Below are 26,874 nucleotides of genomic sequence, written 5' to 3'. Positions count from 1 at the left end.
CTGGATTTATGTGGACCTGATTTTAAATTTCTGGTCAGCTATTTCTGCCCACAGGGCCTTGAGAAACATTTGCAAAGCTCAAGATGGACTCCAGTTAGTACTCAGTGGACTGAAAAAGATGCTGGTCTGTGGCAATGCTTGTTGACAGCTGTTAGTGGCTATCATTGCCATTGGTGTTGGCCTGAAGAACAACAGTGTGCGAATTTATCCTTGAAAAGGTGAGGTAGGACTTGGGGATGTTTTCTTGCTATGAGCACCCAGGTATGACACTGAGCAAAACCTCTGTGTTTGTTGCCACCCAGTGTCAACCTTTGTTTAGTCTTGACTACGGGAATACTCCCTCACAGAGACTAGTTATCACAGTTGGTGACAGATCTCTGAGGGATTTGGAGTGTGATGGAAACGCCTGGACCCTGTGCTCTGGGTACAAGTCGGGGTAGGTAGACACTTCCTTCTGACCTCCTAAAGCTTGAGCCCTGTCTCTCTATCCTTTAGCTTTCAGCTGTTCTGGGGATAGATGTAGCTCTACTGTGGGTCTGTTTTCCTCAGTGAGGGCCACTGAATGGAAGTATCATTTGTCACTTTCATTTGGATGTCCCTGGCTGCCTGCCCTGTGTCTCATCTAGATCCAGCAGTCAGAGGTGTTTGTTGAAGGAATGGTTTCCTGCCCTAGTTACAGCCTCGACCTCCACTAGATGCGCAAAGATTGCCCTGGTTTTGCAAGGGAAAGTGACTATTCAGAGAAACTGAGGCACATGTCATGTTAGTGTCCTCTCTACCTCTTTAGTCAGCAGTGAAGAAGTGTGCTCAAGGAAGTGGGCAGTCCTTTTAGGGTACAGGAGTGTGAGAATTTCTTTTCCTTTCTTCTTTTTAAGAAGTCTTTATTTGGAGTCTTGCTCCAGTTCTGGGGAGGAACTCTTCTTTTTAGGCTGGGGTGAGGGCGAATGATACTCCAGAGGCCAATTCTTACTCACAGAGAGCTAGCTTCAGAGTGCCCCTTCCCTGGTAATATCTTCACAGCTGTGTGCAAAACACCCAGGGAGGAGGTGAAGCCCTGAGCCAGGCAGCCTAGCTGTCTCTTTAAATGCCGGGGTCTGTGTGGGAGAGGGAGGGGCCAACTCTGGAGTGCGTGAAATTCCTGGGCTCCTCTGACAGTCTCAGGCTCAGAGCGCAGCCCTACACATCTCCTCTTGCATGCAACTCACTGTGGAGGGAGAGGCAAAGCATCCTCCCCTCACGCAGCCACCGGCAGCTCCAGACACACAGGATCTGCTTCTAGCACCTCCAGCCTTCTCCCTTTTCCCCTGCCACTCCCTCCCAGAGAGAGAAAGAGAGAAAAAGAGAAAGAAAAAGGAAAAGGAGTCCGAAAGATTCTGGGATTAGAATCTTTTCAAGGAGGAAACACCCAGCAAACTCAGTTGATTAAACACCAAACTGACAGCTTCCCAACTCTTCGGTTCAACCCAGAGGTAAGATTCTGGGGGGGAAAAGCAGGCAGGCAGGCGGCGAACCCGACTCCAGATTTTGTACATTCCGGGAAGAGGTTGCACCTGAAGGGTAGAAGTTTTCTGTTGGGAGCGACCAACCTAGATTTTTTTTTTCCTTTCCTTTTTCTTTTAAATGCTGGATTTGAGGACCACAACTGACCACGGGAATGGATTTTCAACTCTTCTTGTTTTACTTCGGTTTCTCCTGGAAGTTGTGTTCTCTTTGCTTGAGACGCTAGGAAAGTCAGAAAATGTTTTGGATTTATCATATTCTTCCTCTTCTTTTAATCGCTTGTTTGTTTTTTTTTTTTTATGACTTTCTCCTATTTGATTAGATTATTAATCTAAAATGATGGGTGTCTATCACTTCGTTTTAGGTTGATCCGTTTTTTTTTCTTTCCTTGACATTTTGAAGCCACTTTCTCTCTTTTCCTGGAGAAGGGACTTTGAGAATCACAAGAAGGCAAAATAGGATGGAGACAGGGATTTCCCTTAGCTGTTAAGAAACTGAGGTGTGTGTGTGTACTCACATGTGTGTTTGGGGGGGGGTGTGGAAAGGTCATTCTTTAGTAAAATTTCAACCTGCACTCCTATTATCTTGAGGAGGAGGAGGCACACTCAAGAGGTGAAAAGGTTTTGTGTATATGTGTATGTAGGTGCACAAGTGTGTGTGTGTGTGTGTGTGTGTGTGTGTGTGTGTGTACACTCCTCTCTTTGGATCAGTTACAAGGGAAATCTTCCTTCTCTGCCTTCCATTTGTTTATATTAATGATTTAGTAGCAAGCTTGTCTGAAAACTTCCACTCTGTGTAAGCCCTGTGGGTTTTGCAAGCTCTGAGTGACCTTAAAGCCTGGTTCGATGTATTTTTTTTTTTCAATGCTCTGTCTTGGATCCAGAGTTTGGGCTCTTTCCCTCTCTCTGTTTTAACCACAAAACTTAACTGCTCTAGAAACATGGTACTGATTACAATGAAAAGAAAAATCTGTCCCCCAGCCTCCATCCTTCCCTAAGCTAGTGATGTAATACCAACCTATGGACTCTGCTGCCTTGCAGGTGACTTATCTTGTGAGTACTTGTTAAAAAAAATTAATTGCTCCCTTTCCCTATTAAATGCATCCTTCTTTTGATTTTGCTCGGAAAGATAAATTCTGTGACGAGAAAATTTTATATGCATATATTTTGCACATTATTATTGGGTTTAGATAGAGCGGGTTTTCCCTTCCTTGAATTTTATTTATTATTATTATTATTATTATTATTATTATTATTATTATTATTATTTTCAAGCAAAGGTCAGAGATCGTGGAGAGCTAGTCTAGGATGGGGTGATCCCAGTTGGACCGCATAAGAGTAGATAGACTAGGAACTGTCTTCTCTCCGCTTCTTCCAGCTAGCTATTCCCGCTTTGAGGAGAGTGTTTCTTTTGCTACCCTGATCCACCCCAATATTCTGAGTTAATTTCCCTGCCTTGGGTCTAGAGGATGGCCCCAAGAGAGAGGAGGGCAATTCTTGTCATACCTAGAGGACAGTGTAGTTTTGGGGGTCAGATGACTGTATGTCTTTGTGATGAAGAGTCTGAAGGAAATTTGAACTGCCAGCACACTGGGTGACTTGGTTGCTGGGATAGTCTATCTGGGGGCACCTGGAGGTTAGTCAGGGGAGCCCACAGAACAGTCCCTTTCTTAATGTGCTGCTGTGGGTACAGCCTTCCTACATCGTTCAAGGGCTTCAGCGTCGCCTTTCAAGTTACAATGGTCCCGCTGGCTATGATGGGCAAGTTTACCTAAGGGCTGCTGGGTACGTGTCGGAAAGGATGGTGGGAGAGACCAGGCAAAGCTGGTATTTTCTTTCTTAATCTTCAGGCTTAATCTGCCTAACTCATATCGGGGTAAACGATATTTCAAACGGGTGCTGCTTGTGCAGATGTATTCCTATTGTTTGATATTTGTTGTTATTGGGGAGTGAAAGAAGGGCTCTTGGCCCATTTTCTGCAACCCTGGGTTCACCCTGCAAGCCAGTCTTCCCTTTTGGAGAAAGGGGAAAAGGCTGGACACTGGAAGTTGGCTATTAAAGTGAGCAACAGGGCTGGGTTAGAAAATATTTTTTTTAACCACTGGACTGTGCAAATGCCCCTCTCTGGAGCTTTCTGGCCCTTTCTAATGAAATAATAATTTTTTGAAAATTGCTTCTCAAGAAGCGAGACCAGGAATCAAAGGAATTCTAGATTTCGAGAGACTACTACGTCTTTGCTTCTCTGGTAGCTCCCTATTATTTCTTACTGGGGGACTGATGGGGTACGGCCTCCGTTTTCCTTGCTTTCTTTTTAGTGCTGCGTTCCTATGTTGATGGTCGCTGCTTATATAAGGAAAGGATGTATCGAGGTGGATTGATGCTTGAGGTTTTGAGATCGGCTACTGAGATTGGGTGGCGGTTGGTGTGTTTGTCGATGTGCATGGTAGGAAGGTCTCTTCTTTTGGATGGTGGGGGACAAGGGAATGGTCGGAGAATGGTAGATGAGATGCCTCCGTGAATGGGGACGTGAGGGGACACGGAGGTGAGGTTGGAAGTCACCGATTTGCAGAATTTCTGTCCTGTATCCCCCCTTTCTCTCGCTCCTTGGGAAAAAAAAAATCCATTATCTCTAAAAACACATTATTCTTCAATTGGCCTTTTAGAGAAAAGAGAGAGAGAGAGAGGGAGGGAGGGAGGGAGGGAGGGAGGGGAGGGGTTAATTTGGTGAGGGGGCTTGGTTGTAATTAGCCCACTGCTGCAAAACTGAGATACACAAATCCATCGGCACCAGCTTTGGGGGCTCTGAGAAGCAGCGGAGAGATGGGGTCGGGTTGTCAGCCTTGGATGAACAGTGTAGGCGGTGGGGTTGATGTTTGGGTATTGTGTGTGTTTGTGTCTCCGTGTGCGTGCAATTTTGTCCACTCCATCACCAATTTCCCCTCCATCCTCCCTCAATCCTGCCGTAGTCTTGCCTTCCGTTTCTATCCACGATCCCCTCTACCCTCTACCCAACCCCCTTTCCTTCAGCCCTTTCCATCTCCATGAAAAATTTTGATTCTGATGACTATGCGGCTCTTTTTTTTTTTTTTTTTTTTTTTTTTTTTTTTTGTCTTTTCGCTACACAACAGTGGTGCGATGGCCTTTCCTGCATGCCACACGGATGCAGCCTTCTGATAGGAGGGCCGAGTCGGCACATCCACACACGCAACAGCACACGCTTTTGCACACACACACATTCTCTCACACACAGGCGACCAAGGGCTTGATTGCATTCGGTTGGTTTTGTTGCTTTTGCCTCTTCCCCCACTTCCACCTCCAGCCATGGCCCCTCTGCCCATCTTTATGCGGGGAACATGGGAAGGCTGTAGCCTCATCTTCTTGCCACCGCTGCTGCTTGCTGTTTTACCCTCTTGCTATTATGCTTTTCAAAATGCTGTGGTGTGTTGCAGTTCATGGAATTAGTATGTTGTTGGGGGGGAGGATACCTCATGAGGAGGTGGGTAGACGACATTAATGATTTTTTTTTTTTTTTTTTTTTGGGCCAAATAAGCACTCGGTGATAATGATCCAATTTAACCATCCATGAAATCTATGTTTGCGGCACACTGAAGGGAGGTTGCAGGGGAAAGCAGAGTCTGGACTGAATTACCTCTGGGGAACTTGATGCCTGGAGAGCAGACACAGCCCCCACCCCCATGCACATGGCTATGTGCTCTCTCTCTCTCACACACACACCAACACACACACAACCCTGATCAGTGGACTGTGTCAAGCTGGAGGGCACTGCAGAATATCCCTGAGACTTGTGGTTTGCTGGGAAGATAGAGCGATGGCTTTGTCCTACCTAGCTTTTGGATATATAGGCGATGCAAAGTCTTGAAATTCCTGGTGGCCTTTGTATTGTCTTTCGTATGGGGGCTAGAATGGTGTTTGTGCTTTTTTTTTCCAGACAGAGCCCTGCCTCCGATTGGATGACATGGGATTCTGGACCCTGTACGTGTGTGGTTCAGATAGGAGACTGACTGATTTTTTTTTTCTTTTTTTTTGTGCTGGGTGGCTGTGTATAGTGGATATGTGTCTACCGGGGAGGTGGAGTACTATGGGGAAAGGAAGACAAAATTGGGGGGATTTATCAGGGGAGGGGAGAATAGCGTCTTCAAAGAAACAGAAAAGAGAGTAGGGGGGAGAAGCTGCTTGCAACTCTAGCAGGAAGCCTCAAGTGAGGTTCCCGGTCCACCAAGCAAAAACTGTGGGTGCGTGAGCTTAGGGGTAATGGGTGGATAGATGGAGTCTGAAGGGAGAGTAGGGACAGGTGGGTAAAATGGAGGGTTTTCCCTGCTACCTCCCCAGAGCGCTGGGCTGAGCTCAGAGGAAGGCTTCGCTTTCCCAGTAGGTATTAGCAACCTCTTGAGTGGTGCGGCCTTGTCGGAGGCTGCAGGCTGCAGGCTGCAAGAACTGAAACTGCCCTTGGCCATGAGATCAGCTAGAGTCTCCTGTTCTCTCTGGCTTCAGCTGCTTTCCTAACCAGACGCCATTTTTTCCTTCTTCTTCAGCTAGAGGTGTGTCATGTTATTAGCAATTATAAGTGAAATTGGAAAACATTAAAAAAAAAAAAATCCTTAAAGCAAAATGTGGATTGTCCCATCTCTCCTGTGTAGTTCTCTCTCCCTGGCACTGACCTTGAGGAGTTAGGGAGAAAGAGTTACGTCATTGCTGGAGAAAGGGGAGAGTTGGGGATTTGGATGCCTGGGAGGTGGATTACTGTGGCAAACCCAGAAAAGAGCTTGCTCTCAGGATCTTGGGCTGTAATCTCCTTGTACAACCTCTCAGATGTAGATGGGAGAGTTTCAAAAGAGGCAAGCATTGCTTCCCAAGCATGCCACCTGGAAATATATTCTGCCCCAGTTGTGGTCAGGCCCTAAGGCCTTCGGTATGCACTTTCCGGTGAAGACCCAATTGTACCGTAGTGCTGATCTGTGGGCTAGCTGAGCCTAGTGCAGCTGGACCAGCCACAGGTGGCTGTGCTCAGCTTGGGACAAAGGCTGTGATACCAGCAATCAGTCCCTTCCTGCAAGTCATGACTCACATGATACCTCCTCACAGGGACCTTTCTTGACCTGCTTTGTAAAACAATCCCCTTTAATATTCTGATGGTACTCCTGCTTGGGTTTTGAGTTGAGACCTGTCTTGAGTTTTAATAAGTTAATCATTACTGAATGTTGTGTATAATATCGATATACAGTACTTAAGTTTTGCCCAAATAATGCAAGGTCTGTGAGGTCAGGGACTTTATTTTTATGTGTGTTCCCAGTGCTGAGGACATTCCTTTGCACACGGTGGGTGGGTGTTCAATAAATTTCTCTTAGTTGGAGGAAAGAACCATTGGGTTTGGGGATGGAGATGCCTTTGCTTAGGCATGTTGCTTTCTGGGGAAGCTGAACTTTGCTCAGGGTTATCTTAGTTCTGCCTGCAAGTCTAGATCTGTTGGGGTAGTTGTCAAGCATGAACTTTCTGAGTTTCTCATGCTGGCTCAGAGTCACTATGCCTCCTCATGCTCTCCCACCATCTCATCCCTCAGCGGATTAGGAATGTGGTACTTATTATACACTACTTCAGACCCAAGATTTTTTTTTCTGTGTAACATCTCACTTAAGCCTTCAAGTAATTCAAAGCAGCATACTAATATTTGCTCTGTTGACAGAGGAGACTCAGACATTACTAAAGTAATCTGATAAAATGACAGATCAGGGGCTTGACCTCAGGTGTGTCTTATTTCAGACCCTAATCTCATGACCTTCATATTATGTTGTTAGAAGGAAAAGAGAAATAAGCCATGTTCCTCTTCAGTGTCCTCAAATACAAAAGAGGGAAGTGAGGCTCAGTAATAACATGGCCTATTGAAATCATATATGACACTCATATGAACAAAGCTAGAATCTAGGTTTCCAGGATGCTGTTTCTATGGCCCTTCACAGGTGTCTCTTGGCTTTCCTTCATTCATCAGGGATTGGGGTTTTGGTGAGAGGGGATGGCAGGTGTGTCTTGGAGGAGAGCAAACAAACTGTTTGTAGAGTTAAAGAAATTATGGATGACGTTTCAGGGTTCCCAGGCTAGGTTGTTCCTGGTGAGCTCTGTTCCCAGGATGCTAGAGCTCCGGCTCTAGAAAAGAAGAGACTCCAGTGTGTGTGTGTGTGTGTGTGTGTGTGTGTGTGTGTGTGTGCGAGTGCGCGTGCGCACGTGAGTGCGCACATGAGTGTGTGAGGGAGTATTGAGTATTCTGAATGTGCATGCCATTCTGCCCTAGAAGTTATAGGGGATCCATGATGCAAGCAACCTATGTCTGCATCCTGACTGCCTGAAATTGAGATGCTGGTAGGCTCTCCCAGGCTGTTAGCTCCTGATTCTTAAGGAGGGATACGTGGACCCACACACTGTATGTTTCAGTTTTATTCTCGGAGGCTGGTTAGAGATACTAATGGTGTCAAATATACGTATATATATGTATATATATGTATGTATATATTTGTGTGTGTGTGAAGATCTTTATCAGTCTTCTCTTTGCTACCCTAGGGTTGGACTTGAATGATCCTAAATAGGGGTTAGAGATGCATGACCTGAATAAGGATGAGAAATTCTAGCCAAGAGTGCATCTGTTTGTTTGGAGGAGGTGAACAGAGTAAAATGGAGCCTTAGAACCAGGGAAGGGTTATCCTTGGCCAGAACCTTGAAGCTTGACACCTCATCACTTCTCTGTGACCTTGAGATGGTGTAAATGAATGCCCTGGTTTGTTGACAGTCCCTGTTTAGGACTATGTCCTAGTCTAATTATTAGGTCTCAACAGTGTCCTGGTTTGGATGATAAAATATATGGTCATCCTTCTTTGAGATGACATCACCTACTTTCTCTTAATGGGACAGAGGAAGGAAGGGTGTATGCTAGAGTCAGAAATCCAATTTTATCTCCAGGAGGTAGCCAAGAAGAGAGTCATTCTCTAGTGATGCTACCAATTGCCCCCAACTTACAAAGGATTAAGACTTGAATCTTCTAACCAGTCCCACCACTACAATGTCTCCATCTCTTTCCCGAAGAGTCCCACTGGAGCTACTGATAACATTTGATTCCTGACTATGTACCATGGACTATGCCTAGTTATTGACCCATACTATCTTTCTTTATCTTCTGACCTCCCTGTAGGAGAGTAACAGTTATAATTTCTACCATAGCAAAAATGTAACAGAGGCTGAAAGATATTAGGTAACATATCCAAGGAGTGGCATGTCTAGCTGTGAAGCCTTTGGTCTTAACCGCTGTGCCACACCCCATCTCTGAACTTGATGCTGAGAGGGGTCCCATGCTCTGGGATATGCTTAAGAAGTTGGTATGAGTCTGAGGAACTAGGATTTAAAAGTGAGGCTGTTGATCAGGGAGTGGAACCGCTCCTATATTTTTAAATAGTGCTTTGGAACTCCAGTCTCCCATGTCTCAGTGATCTTCTTTACGTCAAGGACCCACTCAAGGAGGGAGTTAGGTGGTTTGGAATGGTGGATGGTGGGCAGAAGATAGAGAACCTGAAATTCATTTCTGCCTTGCATTGTGATCCAGGACCTTATGGACCTTATGGACCTTATGGACCTTATGGACCTTATGGACCTTATGGACCTTATGGACCTTATGGAGATGGGAGGGATGTGCCATTGTGCTGTCCATGGTCCTGGAATTAGGACCTGCCCTTTACTGTGAGAGTCTGCTAAAAAGACAGTTGTCTGGCACCTGCCTCATCTGCTATTTCATTAGATGGGTGCCATTCTCATTTGATGGGGATGTTGGCAGTAGGATAGACTAGCTAGCATATTTAGGATTGTCATCAAGGAACAGCAGGCCTTAGTTCCAAGCTTGGGTCTCAAACCAGAGACCTTGCTCTGTACTCTCCATGGAGCCATGAAAAAGAGGGGGCATCATTACTGATAACTAGAAGGGGGCATATTTCTGAGAGAAGTCTTCATATTAGTTTCTAATTTCTGGTCAAGGCTTTAAGGTCATCATCCTGGTCAGCCATTACTGGTCTCCAATGTCCTCACCCCAGCAAGAGTCCTGCTGCTGACCTTAGGTTTGAATGAGTCTTGATTCAGTTCAGAGAAAAGCAGAAAATGGGACCATGCATAGTGTCACAGAAAGGGGTGCGTGCCCAGGAGTTCCTTCTCTTTCCAAAGAGCAATAATCTATGCACTCACTACAAGCTAACCCCAAACCCCTCTGCTCTTGTAGGGCAAAGGCAAGAAGGGACTGGAGGCTTCTCTTCAGAGACAGGAAGAGAGGAACCAAGAGGGAAGAGACTGGGATTTTCCAGGCTGGCAGACCCAAAAGAAGAAAAAGGAACTTTTTCTTGGATGAGAGGCAGGGACAAGAAGTACTTTTCTGACTGAGGGGCCCCTCTGCAGCCCCCAAGCTGAGCCATATTAACTTCATTGCAGTCCCATTGAAGACTCTGTTTATTTTTCCAATAATGTGTTAATTAAACATCGATTTCCGGGTAGAGGAAAGGGAATTGCATTGCCAGAGCTAAATGGAGTGAGGCGGATTGGGAAGTGATGAGAGGGGCCCCATGCTGGAGTCAGCATTTTTCAGGATCACCCCAAGAGGGCGGAGGGGTATGCTAGGGCAGCCTTCTGGCTCCCAGTTTGCAAATGTTATCTCTAGGAGAGCCTTTGAGAGAGGCATTCTTTCTACTTTGGTTATCAGCTCTCTGTGGAATGTTGGTCCAAGGAGGAGATACTATTATCTTCCTACTTTTAGGAGCATCTTTAGCTTATAGAGAGATGGTGTGCTAGGCTTTGCTCTTGGCACTCTGTAAGAGTTAGCACACTGTTTACTTAAGCAAACACAGAGTAGGTACTTTTTATAATTCCACTTTGGAGATGAGAAAACCCAGGCTCAGAGACATAACAAATTCAGAGACTAAGACTCGGCAAGGAGAAGGAGATCTATGGGCCCAGGAAATGGCTGAGCAAAGCCATTCACTTTGCTTACAAAAGCAATGGAACTTGGGTCCCCAGTACTGACTTAAGGATGTTGTTGTAGCATCTTTTGTGATCCCATTGCTGAGACGCAGAGACTGGCAGATCTGGAAAGCTCACTGACCATCCAGTCTAGTCAGTTGGTGAGCTCCAGATTCAGTGAAAGACCCTGTTTCAAAATAAATAAATAAATAAGGTGCAGAGTGGTTGAGGTGGACACCCAGCTTCAACCTTTGGTTCCCAAATTCATGTGTACACACAGTCACACACAACTGCACCTCACACACCCACATGAACACACACATACCACATGCACTTATATATACACTTATGCAGGCAAAAGAGAAGGGGTATTAGAAGAATTTAAACTATCAATGGTTGTCAGAATAGCTACCAAACTGTCTAAGCTCCTTTAAAAGAAAAAAAAAGCATCCAATAGAAACAAATAAAAGCATTTGATATTTTCTCATTGACTGGGATGGTACGGGCTTTCACTGTGTGCCAGCAAATGCATTAAGTGCTTTGCACACAGGGTAGGAGGATTTAGTGAGTAGGTATCAGGTCACACCACCTCTTTTGTATAAATGAAAAAAATTTCACTTGCCTGAAGTTGCAGAACTGGTAAATGGTGGAGCTGGGATAAAATTCTGATAAAGATATCTTTGAATTTCCTCACCTTTTACTATATACCAAGAACATGGATCACGACTCAGTAAGTTGCCTAAAAGTTATAGGAAACAAGGACTGGAGATGGACCTACTGGTCAGATTGTGGACTCCAGGAATATCAGGTCTTACAGCACAGATCCACATCTGAGCCCACATCTCAGACATCAGGTGTCTAAGTGGAAGAAGGCATTTGTGTGTGTGTGTGTGTGTGTGTGTGTGTGTGTGTGTCTGTTTTGTTGACCTAAATTCTATAAGTACATTAGAGCTATAGTTCTCAAAGTCTGCTGTCTATCAGGGCTACTGTACTAAGATTCAAACTCAAGCTGCCCTCTATAGCAATTTAGTTAGAAGTTTTAGGGACCTGTGCATCTTATTCAAAGCACCACAAGTTTCTATAGCAGTGGCTCTGTGGAGCCTCTTGTATAGGACAGATAGTGGAGGGCTGGAGTGGATTTTTACCTCTGCAGTGAAGGAGAAAGTGAACAGGGACACATCCACAGTGTCCAGTGGGACAGTACTTAATGCCCATCATTTTCTTTCTTAGGAAAATAGCTTTTAGACATTGGTAATCATCAGATCTCCAGGCATCTTTGACAAGATGTCCTCCAACCCTACCTGCTGATGTGAGATGTGTAGAGAGGGTAACCCTGGGAGCTATCTGAAAACTAGTCACTGTCTGGGAAAAGGAGAGGCTATAATATTCAGGCCAGCTTAAAGCCTCTTGATTCCAGATCCATGAAGAGTCCTGCTGCTCTTTTCCCTAGAAGGAAAAATTAGGGAGTATGTGGACTGCCATGGTCACCTGTTGATCTGGGAGGTTTGGCTCCCTTGGCTCAGGGCTTAATGTCCCTTGCTGCTGTGAGAAGGTCCATTTATCTGGACTGGGTTCCCATACCCACTGTAGTAGTACCTTGTTTTATAGCAGCACTGAGGGAGGGAAGCTGATCTCATTTTTGAGACTCAGTAAATTCCTTCTCAGGCTTATAAAAAAAAAAACAACAAACAAACCAACAACTAGAGTAACTCTTGCAGCAACTTGAGTGTTGAGTAGCATGTCAGCACCAGCCATGCTGGGGTTTCCCCCAGGGATCAGTAAAACATCCTCTCTGGGGCTCATTTTAAGCTTTTCTTCCAAAGCTGTCACAAAGTAGAGAATAGTTGGAACCTTTCAGAGCTGGAAGGGACTGTGGTGATTATCCGTGCCCATGTTAGTATTCTATTCATTTTTTCATTCATTTGTTCATCCAACAGACATTTATTAAACATCTACTACGTCCAGGCACTGTACCAGGTCCTGGGAATACAGCCATAATTGTGAGAGGCATTTGGTTTATCCCTCCTAGAATTTCAGCTTGGGTGGAATGGCAACTAGACAACACAAAAATATAATTACACATTGTGATGAGCGTTCTGAAGGAAAAGTACTGGGGGCTCTCAGAATGATAGATTTCTAATTTGGCATGCTGGCACCAAGAGAGACAGCAGCTTGAACATATCAAGTATCCACTATAGGCAAGCAAGTGCTGTGCAAGGGGTTCCCATACAGTACCTTATTTAGTCCTCTTAGTGAATCTTGGAGGGAGGGACACATTACTATGCTTGTCTTGTTATAGAAGAAGAAACTGAGGCATGGAGGGTCACCCAGAACAGCACTAAACATGAAGCATTATGTTTAGACCTGAAGGAAGGATGAAGGTAAGAAAAGACCTAGAACAGAGATGCTAAAGCAGAAGGAGATGATGGTTCAAGGACAGGATTCATAAGTTTAAGAGACTTGTGTGTGATGCTGAAAAGTATGAAGTGGATAGTTGGTATTCACACCACAAAAATTACCATGCCAGGTCATTTTTTATCTTGGCCATGTGCAATCATTCTACAGTGGAGACAGACTTCCTACACTGTGTTAGACACAATAACCACAATTTTGCCAATGCAAACTGACAAATATGTAGATCAGGGTGAGGTGCCCCTGTGATTCTAGTACTAGAGAGAGGGAGGCAGAAGAATCAGGAGTTCTGAGGTCTGTATGGGCTAAGATGTGCTAGAGGCCAGCCTGGACTACACAAAGAAACCCAACAGGTTAATCACCACCACCACCACCACCACCACCACCACCACCACCACCACCACCACCACCACAACCACAACAACAGCAACAAAAGACAGCAACAGAAAAAGTAAAAAATAAAACCCCAAAAAACATATGCCTACTCCCTCCACATTGCTCCCTTAAAACAGCAGAGAAGAAAGTACTCATTCTCCTGGTTGTTCAGAGCTCTTGGATGCTAGCCTTTTTGTGAAACACATAAAAGTAGAAATTCTAACCCTTTATTGCAGGGGATGGAAGCTGGGCTTTGGGAGGTCCTGCACCAGTCAGAGGGAAAGCAGCTGGGAGTGACAAGGCTGCTTAGAGTCAGGTTCCTGGTCTCTTAGTTTCTGGCTATGAAATGATGTCATTCTCTGATGTCAGTCCTCCAAGTATGCCCTGTCTAGGCTTCCTAAACCATACCTTTTGAGTGGTGCTAATCACAGGAGGGGAGGCAAGGGACCTGCCGTAACCAACACAGAGGGATGCTAAAACAAATACTTCATAAAGCAAGGCTCCTTCTGCACTTGGAGGAGAGTCTACTGCTCCTCCCTCTTGTAACAACCATCAGGTTCTGCCTTCTGAGTTGGTTGGCCCAGGAGTCCATAGCCTATGTCAGCAGCTCAGGTGACAGCTCTTGGTCTGGTTTCTGCTTCCAGCTCATCTTTCGTTCCTGCCTGTTGCTAATTGTTGAGTTGCTTTTCTTTTGCTTTTCTTTTGCAATTCTGCTCTCACCAAGTGTGAGCATCTCCCTTACATCCTCTCCTGAGGTTGGCTCACCTTAGTTGTGCGGTCCTCTAACCAGCCTCAAGGTGATCTACACTAAGCAAATGGGAGTGGAACTGAGATAACACTCAGGGCTTTAGGTTCCGGCCTTGTGTCAGAGCCATGAGAGATGGGCAGGAAGATGCTGAAGGAGACAGGAGCCAAGATAATGGAGCGCTGATGAAATATGAATTTCGGCAGGTTTTCCAGGATATATGATTTGTTTCTTTGACATTGTTTTCCTAACTTGGAACTCAGCAAGTTTGATGTGTGACAGATGCCTCATGGAATGAAGGCTCTTCAGTGTTCTTCTAGAGGTTGAAAGGCTAGTTCCTGCCAGGGGTAAAGTTGGGAGTGGGCAGGCTAGATAGCTCTTTGCTTGGGTTCTACCAGGGATAAAGGGATGGGACCACATCTGTACTGGCTTCGGATACTGCCAAGAGCAATGTTTGAAAGCAACAGTTTGACTTTCTGGCTTCCTGAGATCTAGACAGAGAAGAGAAGGCGGGCCACCTTCTCCAGGAAGGGGCAGGTGTGTGGGAGGTTTGAAGGCTGGCAGGAGTGGGTTTTGGAATATACATGCTCATCACTTAGTCATTTCTTTTGGATGTGTGGGGTTATTATTATTTTTCTAGCATCTAGATGCTTATAAAAAATGACCTGATTTTCTTACTACAAAATAGTGTGTGTGTGTGTGTGTGTGTGTGTGTGTGTGTGTGTGTCTGTTATAGAACATTTAGAAAAAAAAAACAAAAACAAAAGGAAAAAGACACCTGGCAGTTCCCTCTCCAGACGGTCATCTGATGAGGGAGTTCTGGTGGCTCCTTTTCTGGCCTGATTTCTAAGCATCTGCAATCCTGGACATGTTCTTTTGTTTTTAAAGAAGTTCATTCACTCATTTAACAAGTACTAATCGAGCACCCACTCTTTGCCAGGCACTGAAATCACATTTTGGAAGCTGTCACACTAGCCTGGTTTTTTCACTTAAAGATGCATCACGACCATGCTCCCACAACAGCCACTCTTGTCTCCAAGCTTCCAGATTTAGATTTTGGGTGTAATGAGGCAGTTGGCAAATGTTGCCATCCCAGGTCTTATCTTAAGAAGGAGGGGAAGCCTGCTGAGCTCCTCTGTCCTTGACACCCCCTTGAGAGTAAAATGTGTCCTTTTGCCCAGGAAGACAAGTGAAAGGCAGAGGAAACCTTGGAGGGTGAAGACGGAGCTCCCCTATTCTTTAGTGTTAGAATCTGGATTTTCTGAATGAACTGTTTGGAGAGGGGAAATTCCATTTACTTACATGGCATTTGGTTCCTGAGAGGATTGGGGTAGGGTGGGGTGGGGTGGGCCTACAGTTTCAGTACTGCACATGTTTCAATGCAGAGGTGAGGGTTGGGACCCTTTGGATGACTGTGCATGGGGCACAGGCTGGCAGCTGAACTGGAGCCTGGGCTGCTGGGTGAAAGAAAGGCTCACAGATACATGGAGGGTGGACATGACACAAGCAGTCTAGCCTACCCTAGGGGGACAGAGAGCCTTGCTTGAGTTAGGGGTGCAGATTTAATCTCAGCACCACTCAATGCTTATCTGAAGTCCCACATCCGCCTGGGAGGAGTGTGGGTGAGAGAGAATAACACGCTCTGTGATGCCATTGTAACTCCCAGAGCAAGGTGAGGACTTCCACAAGTTCAGTGACACACCTGTCTGTAAGGCACTCCCTCTGCACAGGGTGGAGTATGGAATGCTAGGTATAAAGAGAATACTGTCCTCCCTCTTAAGAGAAAGCTTGTGCGGTTCCATGCCATCACTTTAAAGGACTGTAACAGTGTGGTAGAGAAGAAACACTGAGGTTTCCATGGAGGGGGTGATGGATGACCTCCTGCCAAGGGTGGAGATGAAGAAGAGTTCACCAAGGAGGTGATATTGAAGATGGCTAGGCATTGCAGGAAGAAAAAACAAAACCATGGAATTCATGTCAAGTACCAAGAGGATTTTTACCTGCCCCCCCCCCCACCAGAGGGTAAAGTGCAGAGTTGGAGGAGGGGTTGCAAAGGTACTCCCAGGGGATGGTAGATGTGACTCTGTGGGTCCCCAGGTTTGGTTCAGTCTAGTTATTTCTCCTATAATCAGTGCCTTAGTCTGGCCTTGCTCAAGATCGTCATGGCTGCACCTCTTGCCTTCAAGATAGAAAATGCTTTTTCCTCTTGCTAATGGATCAAGTCTCGGACTTTATTTCATTCAGACCAGCCTAGGTCACATGTCTCTAAACCAGTCACAGGCCATTCTGGTGCTGGGGTGGAAGCAACCTAGCCCCTACCATGTGGCTGCTTCTTGATGGTGGGTGGGAATATCAGTTGCTTGGGAAAAGCTGGAGGGTGGGCAAAGGCGGTTAGGTCTTAGCGTGTGTATTCCTGTCAGAGCAGTTGCTTGGTTTGACACCTTCCTGCAGGAATAGAACAGTTGCTGTGGAACCCTCCCTGAATTTGGTGGTGAGGACATTGCTTGTCTGACACAGGCTCTGGTCCCTCAGTAGAAGCCACCAAACTGGGCCAGTGAGCTAAGTCCAGAAAAGGGCCCACGTGGGCGTGTCTGACTCATCCTAGTGTACATGGGGAGGAGGAAGGAGAGGCAGAGCAGAAGGATAGCTACAAAGGGCTGAGTGAGCCAGGCTTCCTCAGTCTCCCATGCTCTCCCCCACCCTCATGGTTCTTCAGATAAAAGGGGCCATGGATCATTTAGGCCTGAGGATTAGTGCTTTCCAGGAAAGACTTCCCAAGGGCCTTGGGCTCTCCAGGCAAAACCTGGGGGGACAAGAAACTGAGTTCATGCTTTGTAGACCCTAGTTTTTTTATTCTTTATGCATGTTCAACCCCATCTAGAATAGGCTTTGATTGATGGCTGCTTTGGCAAAATTACCATGTTCCTGGGCATCTGATGGCTTTAGGACTGCTGTACTGGTTTCTGTTCAGAGTTAGCTTGGCCTTTCTGTTCTCTGGACAGTGGAGAATTAATTTACTTTAGGCCTCAGAATTCACAAAGATGCATTTTTTGTTGTTGTTGTTGTTGTTGATTTTTGCTTCTTGGCAACCCCATATATCTGTCTGTCTATCAGTGTGTCTGTCTATAATCGATCCGTTTTAAGGTAAGACTTCCACCCTGTACTGACAAAAGAGTTTGTTTGACTTGGCAGTTTCCTTCCTGTACAGTGGATTCACTGATGTAGAGAGAAGTTGAACAGGGATTCAGGATGGAGACAGTTGCAGAGCGTGATGCTCACTGCTTTGGATGGCTAGGCTGCTCTGAGCCGGTTCTTGGGTGAACTGTAGACTTTAAATGCTGGTGAAAGACACATGTTAGAATGTTAGGTTTCTCAGTCACCATCCCTATGACCTTGGACACTTGACATCTAAAGTTTGTGAACTAGTCAGGAATGACAGCTTGTGTGCCAGGAGTGTTTCTGGGTGTGCACACGCTCACGCACAGGCACACACACACACACACACACACACACACACACACACACACACACACATACTGCCTCAGCTTTCTGTGTGCGTTATCCAGATTCTCATGGTGAGATAGCCCAGAAAGGAAGGATTAGCACCCCCAGTTTAGTGGAGAGAAACATAGAAGTTCAGAGAGGTTAAGTAGTCCTCCCAAGGTGTGTCAGCAAGTTAGTGAGATGTAGAATTGAGTATTTTGTTCTTGAAGCATGCAGTGGTTTGGATTTTAAGAGATGTAAATAGAGAAGTATGTGCTTGGGGTGAGGGCATGCATGGAGACTTAGTGGAACCATTATGTGGTCTTAGACTTATGTCTGGCTTGATCTTTTCTGTAATTTCAAATGTATGTATGGATCTACCCATTCACCATTTTAGCTTATATACTCTGAAATCAACTCTGAATGGACCTATTTCCAATTATCCCTACTTTAGAAGTTGGTTTTTCCACCCTGCAACTTGCTCAGACTTATCAAGAATTTTCCCTCATGCCTTCTTGCCTTCAAACCTCAAACCCAATCTGCAAGCAAATCCAGTCTGTTCATCTTAGACAGGGACCCAGAGTAGAACCATACTTTGATAGTCTACACGACCCCTCTTCCTGCTACAGCAATGAGCTGTCCCTCATCTCATGCTAACCATGCATGCTGTACATTGGTTTTACTCTATTTTGTACATTTATTTGTGGGTGTGTGTGTGTGCGCACACGTGCGTGCCTAAATATGTGGTGATCAGAAGTCAGCCTGTGGGAGTCAAGTCTCCCCTTCTACTGTATAGATTCTTAGGATAGACCATCAGGCTTTGGGGTGAGAACCCATACCCACTGATCCATTTTTTCCAGCCCTGGAGGGGTTTCCAAAATGAATCTCTTATATGTCACTCATCTTAGAGTTTTCCAAGCCATTCTATGCTATGTGAAGCCTAGATGAGCCCCAGGGTCTGCGGGGTGGGGGTGGGGACTTCTTGTTCTGTTCCGAGCATGTCAGCACTTTCCCGCCCCTCCTTTCACTCTCCTCGATTGATCTACTTTGCTCACACTAGTGGTTTTGCTGTTCCTTGAAGTTTCTAAGTCCATTCCAGCCTCCAGACTCCTTTGTCCTGGATGTTCCAGGCCCAAGCTTAGGCTTCCCCAGGTCTGCTTCTAATTAAACTTCATTGAGTAAGGTTTCCCCAAATTCGCTCTCTGGAGGAGAACTTCCCTCCACAGCACTTTCTTCTTCATTTTAATTTTCTACTGGCCCAACAGCACCTGACACATGTTGCATGTGTGTCTGTTGTAACTGTTCATAGTCTCACCTGAATAGGACCTCACAGTGCCCCTAGGGCTGGTGGGTACATTGTTTTGTTCCCACATTGTACCTCTCAGGTGGTGAGCACTGAGCCAACATCTGCAGAGTGAATGCCATCCCCCCTCTTCCACAGTCTGGGTTCATTGGTCCATTGGCACTTTTTATCCCATCCTTGGGGGTTGGAATGAGGACTTATTAACCAGTCAGTTCTCTTCCCAGAACTACCTGTGAGGTACTGGCCTTGGCACTTTTGGAAACAGCTTTACATTCTTTCTGATTATAAAAGGGATGGATCTGTGCAGTACAAAATAACAGCAGTATAATTATCCAAAGGACCAAGGCAGATTCAGGAAAGAGAAACTCACAATAAAGAAAAGGAAGAGGGGGCTGAAATAATAACTCAGGAGTTAGAGTACTTTCCGTGTGGGCATGACGACCCAAGTTCAGTCCCATAGCACTGACTGATATGAAAGAGCCAGGCATAATGATTTCTAGGCTGGCCAGGGTTACTTAGTGAGGCCTTGTCTCAAACAACAAATGAACAAAACCCAAACCTAAGAACAAAGTCAACCCCGCTCCCACCAAACTAAGACAAACAAAATAGAAAAACCTCAGCCAACAAACAAGATAGGTAGCACTTGAGAAAAACAACCAATGTTGTACAACCATTCCCACCATGTAAATGTGCATACATATACATGTACATGCGCTCTCTCTCTCTCTCTCTTACACACACACACACACTCACACACACACACACACACACACACACAAACAGGAGGAATATTGGTAAGGTAACTAAGGATACAACGTGCCCTGTGGAGAATAGAAACATAGGGAATTGGAAGATGTTGGTGGCCAATCAATAACTTGCTCTTCCTCCTCCTCCTCCTCCTCCTCCTCCTCCTCCTCCTCCTCCTCCTCCTCCTCCTCCTCCTCCTCCTCCTCCTCCTCCTCCTCCTCCTTTTCCTCTTCCTCCTCCTCTTTCTCCTCCTCCTCTTTCTCCTCCTCTTCCTCTTCCTATTCCACCTTCTTCTTTTTTAATATCTTTACATATGAAGGGAAGTCAGTTAGTTTCAAGGTAACAATCTTGTAGAAGGGAAAAATGGAAGATGCTTTTTTGAAGGATGGAAGACAAATTAATTTTACCTCTTCCTTTGCTAATTTTTCAAAGCACCTACTTGAATGGGACTTTCTTTAAGGTAATGAGAGCTGTGTTTTATTATAAGAAGAGTCATCATTAGTAGGACATGAGACTGAGGCAGGAGAATGGCAGCTATTGGAGGACTTAACCACAGCAGATGCTGTATACATGGTACAGGCTTCCTCCCACTCCCATGGGCATATGTTTCCTACTTGAATGGCTGAAACTGCAAAGAGTGCTAAACCTGTGTATCCTGTGCTTCCTCCCATATGTGTATAGTGAAGCTCAATTTATAAGTGAGACATAGCTAGGGATTAGCCATACAATTAATAATTAAATAGAATTGCAACAATACATGTGGTAAATTGATATCATAACTGCTCTTGCTCTGGGGCCATTATTAAGTAAAATAACATTACCCAGACACTAAGCACTGTGCTTCTCTGGCAGTAGAAGGATATTAGGTGATTAGCAGGTGAGTGTAGCATACACACTGTGGACCCTGTGGACAAAGGGATGATTCAGATTTCGGGAAGGACGTTCCTCACAATGGCGGGTAAATAAAACTTGATGAAGTTTTTCTGAACCTTCCCATTTAATGTTTAATATTGCAGTTGACCAAGACTTACTGAAACGGGAATATGAAAGAGTCGATAAGGCAGGAGTGTGAGTATTGTAGTTATTTTATTCTCATAGAGAGCGTGCTTCTGGAAGCTGAGTATAATATGGGGTCATTAAATTGTTTCTTTCTTTTAGCCCCTTGAACACTTGGCTCTAGAGTGTGTGTGCATGTGTGCACGTGTGCATATTTGCATGTGTGTCTGTGTGTTTCTTATAGAACTGGTCTTATTGGGCTCCAGTCAATTAAAAAGTCTTAATTGGGCATCTCCAGACACTATAGTAGGTGCTGGAGATGGAGTCAGTACAGCGGCTGTAGGTGATAGCTGGTGGAGTGGAAACCTTTTGGTGGCTCTATTGAACAGAGTTGATGAATTAGGTGTGGGGACAAGGAAGGGATGTAGGTGGAGGGCTCTCTGGATGTTGATGTGAGTAGCCTTCAGACAGTTGGCTCCAGAACTCCTCTCCCAGGGATAGCAGCCAGATCCAGATCTCCAAGGCAGGCATCACATATTTCAAGGCGGTCAGGCTAAGAGAGGCCTTGGACGTCTCAGGAGCTCTGCCTTCCTTCCTTTCTTCTTTCCTTGAAAGATATTCCTACTTTCCCAAACTCTCTGATTTCTCCTCTATCCACAGCTTCTGTATTTCTGACCCACCTCATCTCTACAGAACTGGAACATTGAGAGGATGGGTGTATTGAAGTCTTACTGAGCTGAGAGAACAATCAGAAATCACTCAACTTGGGATTCAGTAAAACAGCTAGATCTGGTTCCCATTCTGATTCTGTGAATGTTGTCACAGACAGTTCAAGCTGCTAAGGTTTTTCTGTCAGCTATGAAATCTTAGTGCTAATAGGAAACTTTGGAATCCAGTTTTGCCTCTTGTTTGTAGAGACACCTGAACTGACACTTAGAGGAGTAGAGGTAGAGGTTTGACGTTACATAAATAAAGTCACACAGCAAGTTGGTGTTGGTATGCCCTGTGATCTGGACACAATGGTGCTTAAAACACAATGAAGCTGGGTAGAAGCTGTAAGAGCACATGTGTAGGAACTCTAGATGGGCAGGGCTTCTTGCCCCTGTAATGCAAGCCAGCATAGCAGTCGCTTTGGGTAAAGGCTAAGGTCTGTGTCCTCACAGACTGTTTTCCCCCTAAGGACCTTGGATACCAAGTAAGAGTGGGACTAAAAGAAGCAGTGTTATGCTTGAAGACCAATTCAAGGTCATCTGTCAGCCCTTGCCCTTGGAAAGTCCTCTCTCAGGGCAGTGGAGCACTGTTGGTGGTGGCCTGTAAACTCTGCCTCACTTCCCCCCGGTGTTGCCTGACCATCTTGCTGCATCTCCTTTGCTACTTAGAACCTCTCTTTGAAGCAGGCTGCTGAAAGTTCCCACTGCCCCTCTGCCTTGGGAAATTGACTCCTGAAGAGGAGCCGAGTTTGGAACCATGACATGGTGCACGGACACTTAGGTCCTTCTCTCTTCATGGTGTGAGTTTTCTGGGTGCAGTGGGCAGAGCACAGTGCTCAGAACCCTCAGATTAAACTGGCTTGGCCTTGCTTTGGCATTTTGATAGGTAATGTGGAGTGTGACAGAGAACCTTGGAGTTTTTCTTTGACATTTATAATGAGCTTGTATGGTTGGCATTCTTCATGTCTGGTCTAGCAGTTAGGAGTATATATATATATGGGTGTTAGGAGTGTGTGTGTGTGTTTGTGTGTATGTGTGTGTGTTAGGAGTGTGCGTATGTTTGTGTGTGTGTGTGTTTGTATGTATGTGTGTTAGGAGTGTGTATATGTGTGTGTATCAGGACAGAGAGATCAGTGGCCCCCCCCCTCAAGGTTAAATTCATTCTATTGAGGTTAAGTTTATATACACCTGCAAGAGCCTCCTGACTTGAGCTGTGCTACTTCTCTGTGCTCCAGGACAATTGTTGGTCTGTGGCTCAGACTGTGAGCACATGGAATATGTGGACAGAGTGAGATTATTACCACCTTGATTCCCCCTTGTGATCAAGGGCTAGCCTGGGGAAATATGGATAAGTCTGACAAGAGAAGGGTAAGGTAAATTTATATTGGCCTGGGACCTCGGACTGAGTAAGTTGGGGGAGGGGGCATTAAAAAGAGAATATTGTTAAGTTTTGACAGAATGAGCAAGGAGTGTACAGACGGATGGTTAAAGTGTGTGTTGGGGGGGGTGGGGGGGTGGGCAGGATGCATCATCCTCCTGGAGTGGATTCTCTGAGTCCTTATTCTGTACCATGCCCGACTGGGCCTGCATTTTAGCCTTGAGCCTTTGCCAGAGCCCAGCCAGCACTCACCACCCTGGCTGGCACTGACCCCTTGGCACTGGTTTGAACGCCATTTGTCTTTGTGTCTAATCTGCAACGTGTGCAGATGCAGAAGTGGCTCAATTGATGACCTGTCTTCCGGAGCACTCAGGGGATCCTGGGGGGCTCTGTTGCTCTGGGGTGTTAAGGAGCCCTTGGTAGAGATCTGTGTGGGGAGGTTAATGATGATTGCCCCGACTCCTCAAATCACTCTTTCTTTCCTTGTCTGGTAACTTTGGTTCAATTTAAGTAAGTTTTACATTTCAAACTGAGATAATGTTTAAGGACTAGAGTTCTTGAAGGTTTAATTCACAGGGAAAGTGAGAAAATGAATACGCAGAGGCTATGATGAACCAGGCACAAAGCTGGATACATTCTTTTCATTTATCCATATGGAGTTATACCATCATCTTGTAGGGGATTCACTGGTTCGTTCATTCATTCATTCATTCATTCATTCACTCAGTGTTTGTTGAGCAAGGCAGCAACCAAATTCAGACCTAAGACTTTAACAATGACAATAAGAGCCATGAGGCCAGGGAGAGGGGCATCCTTGGGCTACAATGTACATCTCTGATGGATCCCCTAGTAAGGAAAAGCTATTTTGTTCCCCTTATTCTCCAGATGAAGAGACTGAGCATAGAGCTAGGTTGTTCACTGTTAACCAGCATAATGGAGGAGCTCATTCTCAGTCTAAACACAGGATCTTTCTGATGTGCCTGCTACCATTAGCAGAGCCCTTGTCATCTCAGTTGTAGCACATCAACCACACCATCTTATCCACCCTTACAAACTGTCACTGGTGCAATTTCACAGTTAGGAAATTGGACCTTAGGGCAGGTACCTTTCCTAAGATCACACTGCTGAAGATCAGAGGGATTCCAGTACAGGTCTGTATGACTAAGCAGAGGTGTTTAGTCACTGTGTCACAAGATGCCAGCTTGGGTGCTTGTAGACCAAGAGATATTTATTTCTTTTCCCTTTTTAGAGATGTGATTGCTCTCCAGGGAATTCCATGTCATCCCTCTAGAAAGCACAGTATGGGACTCAACCCGCAGGTCTCCACCTCCTGGGCAGAACCCCTGTTCTGAGTGCTGTCTCACTTCATGGCTGTCTTAGGGTTTTACTGCTGTGAACAGACACCATGACCAAGCCACATGCTATAAAGGACAACATTTAATTGGGGCTGGCTTATAGGTTCAGAGGTTCAGTCCATTATCATCAAGGTGGGAGCATGGCAGCATCTAGGCAGGCATGGTACAAGCAGAGCTGAGAGTTCTACATCTTCATCTGAAGGCTGCTAGTGGAACCTACAGTGACACAACTACTTCAACAGGCCACAGATATTCCAACAGGGTCATACATTCTAATCGTGCTACTCCCTGGGCCAGGCAAATACAAACCATCACAATGGCTGATGGCCTGACCAGTAGCATAGCCATATCACCCCAACATCCATTGCTGATATTTAGCTATAAGGCACAAATCCCTAGTCTTATGTGTGGGTTCCTTGAAAGAAAAATGCAAACAGACACTGAATACCTGCCTGGTATGGGTTAGAAATTGCATTGCTCATGAGAATGGCACAAAATGTCATGAACTATTATTTTTTGGTAATGAAAAAATAAATTTCAAGGATAGTAGAAACAAAGTCATATGTGTAGGTGACAACTGGTCTTGTGTCTAAAGAGTCTCACCAGCTAGTTGGCAAAAGAGATGCATGTGCTCGTGGTACATGCATTCATTTCATCACTATTGAGTTTCTGCAAGTCCAGATGCTGCAGTGGGTGTGGAGATGTCTGTGGATAAAGGGAAGACAAAGTTCCTGTCCTTGGAGGGTTTCCCTCTGGTGTTTGGGGGAATGAAGGAAGAACACACTGAAAAGAAAAATAAGCCTAGATGAGGTTAATGATGTGATGAGGTGGAGGGCTAGAAGGGGCTATTAGAACTGAATAGGATTGTAGGGGTGGTGATGAGACCGGGGCCATGGGGTTCTTAGACCCTTGGACATCCAGGCTCCACTGGGAGCCACAGAAAAGATGAGAATGGAGCTGGAGGCCCACAGGCTGCATCTAGCCTAGGGAGGGAGCTAAGGAGGGGGGTCTCTGGGTGGTCTCCCCGGGAGAGTCCTTGGCTTGGCAGTTTGGCAGGATGGGTGGAAATTGTAGCTGGGACTGCAGAGAGGCCTTCTATGGAAGATTATACAGTGGCTTTGTAGGCAAAGGCCTTCTCCATGGCTCCCCATGGTGGATCTCAGTGAAAGAGACACTCTGCGGCTCCAAGTCATTTATTGCCATGGCGGAAAGTGGATGTGTAAAGCCATGCCCCACTTCCCAGGGTAGGCCTAAGATTAAATACCTTTTGCAGGGAGGGATATCTGGGAAGGAAAGCTTATTGGCTATGCCTTCCTTTCTAGGTATTTTATCAGCATGGGGGTCTCTTTCTTGAGCCTACATGACCACAGGTCACATCTCTTTTCCTATTGTGGAAATTGTCTGAGATGTCAGGGATGCCTCATCTACAAGTGGAGGAGCTTGGGGCATCGCCCTTATGTGACTGATGGCCACAAATCTATGGGGGAGCTACAGCTATTGACAGGTGCCTGGTGCCCGGGAGCAGGTGAAGTTCTTACCATCCCTTCAGGTTCTCTGGGGTTTCAAAGCCTTTAGCTCAACTGAAGACCAGGCTACCTCTCACGGTCCACTGCCACACATAGGATGTCGATGATGGTTGTACAAATTGGGGAGACTTCCTTGCAGAAGACAAGCTTTGAAGTGAAGGACAGGTGGGGAGGAAAGATTGTTGGTCCATCTCAGGAGCAAATCTTAGGATTTCTCCAGATGGTGAAATCAAGTCTACCTAATGGGAAGGTGGCTTGGTGTCAGAGGTGGGGCATGTTGCAGGCCACGGGAACTGTGTCTCAGTTTGGGACACTACTCACATGGTCTTCTTAGGAGACCCCATGCCTTACTCACAACAGTTTGGAAGTATGGCAGTTTGCTTCTGTCTTGAAGTTCTCTTGTTTCCCTCCTTCCTCTGAACTCTGACCATGGCTCTATGGATGCCTGCACCAGCATATAAATTATCCAGTGGACTTCAGCACTTGTCCAGCAGCCAGGGCACTCAATAACATGCATGCATAATCAATACAGGAGGCTGCTGCTGCTTTTAGCCAGGGCACTGGGGAAGAACATGGGCGTTCATAGCTTTTCTGCCTGCTGGGCATTTACTTTTCTTATTACCTCTGTCTGTCTTCTGGCTTCCACCTAGCCCTGTAGGTGCCTGGTGGGATGTTATAGTGAGTGGATCGGGGTTTCTGCCTCTGTCCTAAGCTATTACTTCTAGCATTTGAAGGTGCCTGGTTATGTCATAGTTCAATATTGGCCTGTGGCACCCCGGGCCTTTCTCTCTGTACATTCCCTTGCTATTGTTGGCATCGTCAGGCCTTTGGAGTATTTATAAGTTATCTAAGTCATAGCAAACAGGCTGGCATGTAAGGTGTGAAGCCCCCTCTTTCTTTTCTGGTTGGACGTAAGGAATGTCCTGGGGGTGGGGGGAAGACAGGCTTAGCTCCATGTATTTCAATGAAAAGCAGCTGAATTGTGTCTGATGTGCTCTTTTCTGAGGTATCTATGAGACATCACAAGGACTATTGTTTCCCATATCCTGCTCCTTTTCATCTGCTCAGATCAGGGAGAAGAGATAGCTTTGAAAAGGCCTTGAATTCACAGGGCACTTGGTTATCTCATCTTACACCTTTATTCTACCCAACCACCTGTTTCCAAACATCATTTGAATGTCATCTGTACATCAACCAATGTGAGCTATCATGGGTCCTCCTGAAAACCAGAGGCAGAATCACATGGAGTTGCTTTCAGTTGAGGAATGAGGATAACTCCCAAGAGACCTATGCTCTGGGCAAGGTGAGGGAGCAGGCTCTGCTCCTCACTTGTGTGCTATGGTTGCTG

At 45.7% G+C, this 26,874-nt stretch overlaps 1 protein-coding gene across 47 annotated transcripts in view; it reads left to right on the top strand.

Moving 5' to 3' along the window:
* Positions 1-1,168: 1,168 nt before the first annotated feature.
* Nrxn3 (neurexin 3) overlaps positions 1,169-26,874 on the top strand; it is a 1,548,305-nt gene continuing 1,522,599 nt past the window's right edge. For 46 of the 47 annotated variants that reach the window (XR_013106667.1, XR_013106666.1, XR_013106665.1 and 43 more), the window contains exon 1: positions 1,169-1,469. The gene's annotated coding sequence lies outside the window, so the exon portion shown is untranslated. Of the gene's footprint in view, positions 1,470-3,891; positions 3,943-26,874 lie in introns of those variants that run through there. The other variant, XM_076921492.1, reaches the window with a different exon arrangement.

Source organism: Arvicanthis niloticus, chromosome 23 (assembly GCF_011762505.2).
Source record: "Arvicanthis niloticus isolate mArvNil1 chromosome 23, mArvNil1.pat.X, whole genome shotgun sequence".
Taxonomy (NCBI): Eukaryota; Metazoa; Chordata; class Mammalia; order Rodentia; family Muridae; genus Arvicanthis; species Arvicanthis niloticus.
This window is presented reverse-complemented; position numbering and strand designations above follow the sequence as displayed.